The following is a 9,282-nucleotide window of genomic DNA, read 5'->3' on the forward strand; positions in this document are numbered from 1 at the left end:
CAATAAATTATCATTAAAAATCAGTGTGGGAGAGCCTGGGTGGTTCAGTGGGTTGGACATCTGCCTTTGGCTTGGGGTTATCAACCGGGGGTCTTGGGATCGAGTTCCACATTGGAGCTCCCTGCTCATTGGGGAGTTGGCTTCTCCCTCTATCCCTCCCAACTGCTCATGATCTCTCTCTCTCTCTCTCTCACATTCTCTCTCTCTCTCAAATAAATAAATAAATAAATAAATCACTGTGGATATTTCATTACCGCAAGATTCTAGAAAAATGCAATGGTTGATAGTGGCTGCTAGTTTATATTCTAGTAAGTGAGGAGAGAAGGAAAAAACTAAACATATACATGAACATAATTAAAGGTTGTAATAAATACCAGTAAAGAAGGAAATAGGGTGATCTGATAATGAACTACTGGGGAGTTCGGATTCTGTAAGGCTGGTCAGGGAAGGCTTCTAGGAGAAGGTGGTTTTTGATGTGAATCTTGAATAATGAGAAGAAGTTGGCCATGCTGGGGATGAGGAGTTTGGGGCTCCCGGTACACAGGGGCTCCATCACTTTCTGTTCCTTAGTTCGTGGTTCTCCTGGAGTCTGGATTGGCTACTCTACTTCTACCCTAAAGCCTGACTCATACTTGCTTACGCTCTAGTACTTAGCTCAGGCACCTATGTGCTAGGAAGTTATTCTCGACTCTGTTTTTGTTTCTCTTCTCCAAGATGTGTTAGATCCCCTTTCTTACTGCTTCCTTAATAATCCATAAATATCCTTTTTAACACACTTCCATTGCTGCACTTAAGTTATATGTCCTTATGCCTACACTACATCTTATTCCTCTTTATAATCCTAGAAGCTAGCACCTTGCTTCAATAATTGCGGTTGAAAAAATGAGGGGTTATTATTCACAAAAACTGCAAATGAAACTTTGAGGCATGGCATAGCAGGGATCTGATAAAAGCTTCTAACTGAAACTCGACCAGGCTCAAATTTGTGAAGAGTAAAGTACACTTTTTTTAAACCTACCTTTCCTCTCTCCTAGTTCTCTTTTTTGGTTTGTTTGCTTGGTGAAGGAGATTTTTTTTTTCTTCCATAAGTTAATCATTTTCTTCATCAGAGCCTACTTACACTGGAAGAAGGTGAAAGGAGAAGGGCAAAATAAGGATTTTTCCCTATTCAAATATTTTTGTTATCTTTGTAAATGATAGAAAAATAGGCTTTAAAATCAATAATGGTCTCAGAAACTTTTAAGTAAAATTTTAGGGATTAATATTAATATTATGTCTGCATGTTAGTGCATAAATCAAGTGAATTATCAGCATAGACATGAGTGATTCAGATGTAGCATTTGGTCTTATTAGTAGAGGCCAAAATGAGCTGTTAAATCACCCCACTATCTGGAGGGGAGGTTGAAGGTTTTAATTCAAGTTCTGCTATGTGGATTTATAAACTGACCCTAGATTATCAAATTTACTCTCTTACTACTCACCTACCATCTTTGTGGTAGTCAGAATAGTGGTGTCCCAAAGATGTTCTCTCACTGGATGTCCTAAACCCCAAAACCCTGTGAATAAGTATGGTTACATGGCAAAGGGAGATTAAAATTGCAGATAGAATTAAGGTAGCTAATCAGCTGATTTTAAATTAAGGGGATTCTCCTGGATTGCATGGGTGGGCCTAATGTCATCACAAAGGTCCTTCAAAGTGGAAGAGGGAGACAGAAGAGAGTCGGGGACAGGGGTGTGACACGGGAGAGGCATCAGAAAGGTGCTATGTTGCTGGCTTCAGAGTTGGAGGGAGAGAATCACAGACCAAGGCAAGCGGGATTCTCTAGAAGCTGGAAAAGGCAGGACACAAATTCTCCCCTAGAGCCTCTAGAAAGGAAGGCTACTCTGCTGACACCTTCATTTGAGCCAGCGAGACCCGTTTGCCTAACCTAATTCTCCCCTCAGGTATCTGTGGGTTGAGTTCTCTGTCTTACAGCATGGGACTGTCTCAGAGAGTGAAGAAGTTTCCAAAGTGACTTCCGGCTGTGGAAGCTTCCTTTTCCAGTAGACCAAATATTAACGGGACCCTTGAAACAATATGGAATTCTATAAATGACCTACAACTGCTCTTTCAGACTTTTAAAAAATGTTAAGTATGTGATCAAAACAGTAGTTTTCTGCAAACGAGCAAACACCGTTGGCATAAAGGCATGGCAGTCACAGGAAGCATTACTCTTTAGCGGTAGGGCAAGAATCTTGAAGGCTGAGAAAGAACTAGCATTTACCCACTGCATGTTTTACTTTACGTGAAGAAGTTTGCTGCAAATTGTTTTGAACCATTTCTCTTCCCAGCTGAGAGAGAAAATAGCAGAAGAAGAGAAGAACGTGTGAAAAGCACAGCTGTAATGAAGTTTAATATTCAAAGGGAGCTGTTTATTCTCTCGTGCTGGTTGTAATGGTCTCTGTGGGCCTATTCAGTATGTTATACAGAATTACGTTTCCGGGAGACAGTTTACATTCCGACGTGACCTTCACTGTATCCTGCTAAGGTTGGTTCCTTTTTGTATCACTTGGTCATGAAATGCTTCAGAAAGTCTCTTTAGTATCTTTGTGTTCCTCTCATGGTCATTCTATAGAGAAGAGAAAAGTCTGGAGCATCCTTAAACACTGTGTGAGCTCTGCTCCTTACTACATGGGCGCGTGCTATGGGATGAGACCTCCACAAACCCCTTCTTGTAGAGAGACACGGTAACTGTCAAGGCCACCCATTTCTTACTGTGCCATTGTCCTGAGGCAGAACAGCAGTGGGGAACTCTGGATCTCGGGCCTCCCAGGTACTCGAGCACTTTTCAGCCCAATGGTAATGAACACCAGCCTCCAACTCAATGGTAACACAACAGTGATCTGTGGCCAGCTCTTGACGTAATCAATATGCTCACAGAGCAGCCTTAGGAAGGTAACCTTTTGGTTTCAAAAATCTAATCTGAGTAGCTTCAAAACAGAGCTTTCACAGAAGGTAACCTTCAACACAAACCCCTGCTAGGGTCTGTACACAGGCATTTTTGTTTGGACAATCCTTCCTGCTCTTTCAAGGATTATGGGGATTTTGTAAATCATACTTTATTTAGTATTTCTCTAACTCCCTGTAAATGAGGAGAATGATAAATTTAGTGATAGAGATGGCTCAAATATTGGAAGACTGGAAAAGGATCAAGGTCTTAAAGAAAGAGCAGTACGTTCTCTTCCATGGGCACATCTCCCACTGAATTCCATAACACAAGCACCAATGACTTTTACATTTTTCACATCAGAATATCTGATTTTCATCATATTTCTACTAGCATTTTTGAACTTACTTAAAAACAACAGCAGAAAACTAGAAATAGATCTGTCAATTTCCTAAGGAAAAGGTCAACTATAGTGTCTAAGCGATAGTAGAAGAATTAAAACGCACATTTCCAAGTTTCATTAAAGGACTAATTAAAACTCACTTTTACTTATTTGAAATGTTTTACACATTGAAGACTTCAGAGATCTGTGTGAATTAATGTGAATATTTATTTCTCTCCATTAGAATATAATCCCCATGAAGGAAGAGATTTTGCTTGGTTGGTTCATTCCTCCATACTCAGCACTTAGCACACTACCAGGCCCAGAGTAGACATCTAATGAATATCAATGAAAAGCTCAATAAATTAAAAAGAGTCTGGAACAGTTAGAAATTGATAAAGAGGGGTGCCTGGGTGGCGCAGTCGTTAAGCGTCTGCCTTCTGCTCATGGCGTGATCCCAGAGTCCTGGGATCGGGCCCCACATCGGGCTCCTCTGCTGGGAGCTGGCTGTCTCTCTCTCTGTCAAATAAATAAATAAAATCTTTAAAAAAAAGAAATTGATAAAGAATATGAAAAAAAATAGTTGCACTTAAACTTAAGGCAGACATTGATTCCTGAGTACTTCATACTTGGTTGAAATTAACATCCAGTCTTGGTGCTTGGAACACAGATTTATGTGGTTATTAATATTGTTTAAAGATTTTATTTATTTATTTGACAGAGAGAGACAGTGAAAGAGGGAACACAAGCAAGGGGAGTGTGAGAGGGAGAAGCAGGCTTCCTGATGAGCAGGGAGCCTGATGTGGGGCTTGATCCCAGGACTCTGGGATCATGACCTGAGTCAAAGGCAGATGCTTAACGGCTGACCCACCCAGGTGCCCCATTATGTGGTTATTATTAAATTAGTCCACCTGGATTGCTGTCCTGCTATTCACAAAAAAAAAAAAAAAAAAAAAAAAAAAAAAAAAAAAAAAAAAAAAGAATGCCTTTCAATTTTATCAACTTACCTTCCCTATGCTTAGCATTTGTCAGGCCTATGTATGTGGCGCAAGAATGAATATGTGAATAAGTGATGTTTTTTACACGTGTGCATGTGTATGTGTGTGTATGTCTAGATAATGTCTCACCTACATACCTTTGAGATAAGTTCTTAATGCTTTCAGGGGTAGAATCCAATATTTATACTTTCAGGGATAGAATCCAATATTTATACGGTTCTCTACACTTTTGGCCAGTAGGGGGAGCTGTCACCTGTCACTGTGGCATGAATTTGTAGAAGCAAATTCATTTTGTCTGAGGACTTGGACCTCAGTGGTAATTTCTACCAAAATAAAAACTGTAGATTTTGACTGGTAAATATGTCAATATGCCAATCAGACAAATTGGGATTTAGGAATGAGTAACGTAAGACAGCTTATAGTACACATTACAATTTTTTAACAGCAAGTCAGTTATAATACTAGATAAGAAATTGGATCAACGGTAAATCATTAGCATTTATGTACCACAGCATTCCTAGGGTATCACATGTTTATCATCATTTACCGTCTTTTTTCATAAACTCCATTTGCCTGGTTATTTGTTTGTATTTATGTTGTATTTGGTATGTATCTTTTAAAAAAGATTTTATTTATTTATTTGATCTGAGAGAGAGAGCGCGCAGGGCAGGAGCAGAGGCGGAGAGGAGCAGAGGGAGAGGGAGAAGTAGGCTCCCCACTGAGCAGGGAGGCTGATGTGGGGCTCGATCCCAGGAATCTGAGATCATGACCTGAGCCGAAGGCAGACACTTAACCGACTAAGCCACCCAGGCACCCCTACTTGGTATATATCCTTACCATCCACAAAAACTCAGAGAAGAATAGAAAAATTAAAAAGTAGGAAGAGAAAAGTCCATATGATCTATAAACCAACTTTTTAAAAATGTAACATGATGTTTTCAGGATTTATCTCAAAAATTTTTTAATATCTACTATGTATAGGCTCTTATCAGACATTATCTTATTTAATTCTCAAAAATCATGTTCACACTCTGTTTTAGTAACCAAATTTACAGGTGAGGGAATCACTGCTCAGAGAAGGTAGGAGACTTCTTAAGGCTCTCACATGACTAACATGTGGTTAATTTGACATTTCAGTTTTCATCTGTCGACTGTTAGTCCCATGTAATTATAGCCTCCCCTAAATTACTCCCCCAGTCAGCTGTTCACCCAATCCCTGGTACATGCCAAGTATATGGAGTTATTCTCTTTTCAGATATAAGTTTTCTCTTCCTCATTCTCATGCTCTGAATTTGAGGACAAAATCTTGCCCAATGTCACCATGTGCTAAAGGCACTGATGTCATTCAAAGAACATGTGATCTTTATGTTAAGAATTCTAAGGAGAGCCCGCTGTTCTGCTCTGCTCTGGCTGGCCTGGCCTACAGCAGACTGTTCTGGGAACCTGAGGCACTCAGTGGTCTTGTCACCCATCTAGAATATTGGGAAATTCATCAGGAACTAAGTAGGGAAGAATAGGCCAAATCCGTCTCCACTGTGGCTTTCTGATAGATACTGATTCTGCATTTACTTCAACGTCTAAGGCAAAATGCTTTATGATTCCATTCTGGGGTATAAGGAGAGATGTTCTAAATCCAAATTGTTCAGTAATCAAGATAACCATCAGTCTATGTTACTCAAAAGCTAAGGTGGGTCCTATATATCAACACTGTGTTATCAAAATGGAAGTTGAGCTATTAAATAATTTCATTTAGTTTTTAGAAATTGCACATGAAGTACATTTTAGTAAGAAACATGATTCAGAAGCATAAGCTCTGTTTAAATGAAGTTATGATTCATAAGTTTTTTGTGTGTATTTATATAGTCATTTGCCAAAGACTCAGCATTTCATAATGAACTTATCTTAAAGATACTACTATCTCTATTGTCAACTCTTATACTTTTCGTTTATTATGGGTAGGTTCTTGTCCTCATTTTAACATATTATGTCCAAATTTTTCCCATTTTGATTTTTTGAATGATTCTTGCTTAATCTGACCCACATCATGTTCCAACAGGCTGAATGACTGGTTCCTTAAAAATAGTTAAATATTGGGGTACCTGGGTGGGTCAGTTGGTTAAGCATCCGACTCTTGATTTCAGCTCAGGTCATGATCTCAGGGTCATGAGATTGAGCTCTGAGTTGGGCTCCTCACGTAGCTTAAGATTCTCGCCCTCTGCCCCTCCCCCACTCTCATGCCCTCTCTCTCTCTCAAAAAGAAAAAAAAAGTTAAAAACCATTGTATCAATTCTATTATTTATTTAAAACTGCACAAACATCTCTAACCACCCTATCCTCTTCCCCTTTCCCACGATTAGATTGTTAGTCTCCTTTAAAGGACTGGGGGTGTAATAGAGTGGGCAGGAATGTGAGACTGGGAATTGGAAGAATGAGGTCTAATCCAACAAATTGTGTCAATAATGCTTTGAGATCTCAGGTGAGGCTTGAATTTAGATTAGATAATTCCTCAGATCCTATAGGGGCAGTACAGCACACTGCTTAAGATCACGTTACTCAGAGACAGCTGGTTTAAGTTCAAATCCCAGCTCCTACGCTTACTAGCTGTGTGACCTTGGGCAGGTTGCCTAAAGCTTCTGTTTCCTCACCTACCAAATGAGAATAAAAATAGCACCTACTTGATAAGGTTGACAAATTTAAATGAGTTACTATGAGTAAGCACCTAGAACTTGGCCTGGCTCAAAATAAAAATTGTATTTGTGCCTGTCATTTTTATCTAATTTGAGTCAAATATTTAGGAATTTGTAAGATTCTGAGCAGCTCAGATATTCTTTGAGCTCTATTACATGCTGGGTGTCATACCAGATTCAAAGGCTATATCCATGAACAAAAGAAGATTCCTGCCTTGAGTTTTTACTTACGCAGTATATTACAATTAAAGTCTCGCTCAACTTCCAACTTATGAAAAAAATTATTTGCTAGTTCACGGTTTTTGCTTTTTTTTTTTTTTTAAAGTAGGCTCCATGCCCAGTGTGGAGCCCATTGTGGGGCCCAATGTAGGTCCCAAACTCATGACCCTCAGATCAAAAGTCGGATGCCCAACAGACTGAGCTACCCAGATATCCCAAGGTCTTTGTTTTTTAATCTTAGTTCCTAATGTGTCTAGTTGTAGAAATTGGTTACATCTCTTAACCCAACACTCTTTACCTCACTTCATACTATTTTTTCATACCATTTTTAAGTCAAATACAGTGCCTAAAACACACCAAAGGCTTAGTTAATACATGTTTCCTATGTTGTAAAAAATTGCTGATGTCTCATGACNGTTGTAGAAATTGGTTACATCTCTTAACCCAACACTCTTTACCTCACTTCATACTATTTTTTCATACCATTTAAAGTCAAATACAGTGCCTTAAACACACCAAAGGCTTAGTTAATACATGTTTCCTATGTTGTAAAAAATTGCTGATGTCTCATGACGTATTATGCTCCTTACATTTTTTTTGTAATTTATATTTTGCCTCTATTTCAACAATTATGTGATTCACCTTTGAATACATTCCTAAAATTTTGGTGTAACATATACTTGTTTTTATCTTTATTTTTATATATTTTTATTGGCAAATAGAAATGTATTGATATTTGAATACTTACTCAATAACAGTATTCAATGACTCTGCCAAACACATTTACAAATTGTAATAGGTGGCCATAGTTGTTTTGTTTTTTTTTAAGGAGGGAAATTTCAATGTACACGATCATGTGAATTGTATATTATGTTTTACATCTTCTTTTGGAATTTATATGCCTTTCACTTATTTACTTGGGACCTCTGACAACATGGAGTAACAGTGGTGTTAGCGGACATCCTTGTTACGTGTCTTATTCATTTCAGGGAAAACTTTCCATATTTTACTATTATGTTGGTTGCTGTAGTGTTTCATTACATAAACTTTATTATAGTAAACAAATTGCCTTCTACTTCTACTTTGTTGAGAGGTTTTGCGTGTCATGGTGTGTTAAAGTTCATACAATTATATTTGCATCTAGTTGAAATAATTTTTCTCTTCCATTTTGTTAATTCAGTGAATTACATTATTTTGTTAGATTCCTGAAATAACCCCAAATTGGCTATGATAGATAGTATCCTTTTCATATCTCTGTATTCGATTTGCCTATATTTTGGTTAGGATTTTTGCATACACATTCAGAAAAGAGATGGGTCTATATTCATTTCATGTAATCTTTCTTCTCAGGTTTTGATATCAAAATTAGACTAGCCTCATAAAATGAGTTGGAATGTATATCCTCTTTTCCTAATCTATGGGAGAGTTTTGATAAATTATTGCCCATTATGTCTTCGATATTGTAACATGCCCTCCCTCTTCTCTGGAACTCTTATTTCACATATGTTAGACCATTCCACCACAACACTTATGTATGTTTTCTACACAATTTTTTATAATTTCCATCCATTTTTCCCCTCTTGGGATATTTTCTTTTGGCCTGTTTCTCAGTTCTTGTCTCCTTCCTTTATTTGTAAAAAATGTTATTAAATCACTATTGATTTCTTAATCTTAGCTATTTTTTTTCTGTTGTAAGATATCTATTTGATTCTTTTTCTAGTTTCTAGTATTCTATTGAAAATCTCTGCCATCCAATTTCCTAGACTATTATCCTCACCTATTTTAAATTCCAATATCCAAACTTCTGTGTCTATTGTCTGGCTTTTTTCTTTGGTTTATAGTTATTTGGTCTTGTATCCTGGTGTATCTGGTAATTTATATTAAATGCTAGAAATTTAGTGTGAAACATTTAGGTGACAATTTAAGTCTCTTGATGATATTATTCCCTGCATGGTGAATTTATTTTGCTTTTGGCAGGCAATTAGGGTAAAGACCACCTCATTCCAATCAAGGATTGAGATGATTTAAAGCTGAATTTCAGGGATGCCTGCATGGCTCAGTCGGTTAAG

The sequence above is a fragment of the Ailuropoda melanoleuca genome, chromosome 17 (genome assembly GCF_002007445.2).
Source record: "Ailuropoda melanoleuca isolate Jingjing chromosome 17, ASM200744v2, whole genome shotgun sequence".
Classification (NCBI taxonomy): Eukaryota; Metazoa; Chordata; class Mammalia; order Carnivora; family Ursidae; genus Ailuropoda; species Ailuropoda melanoleuca.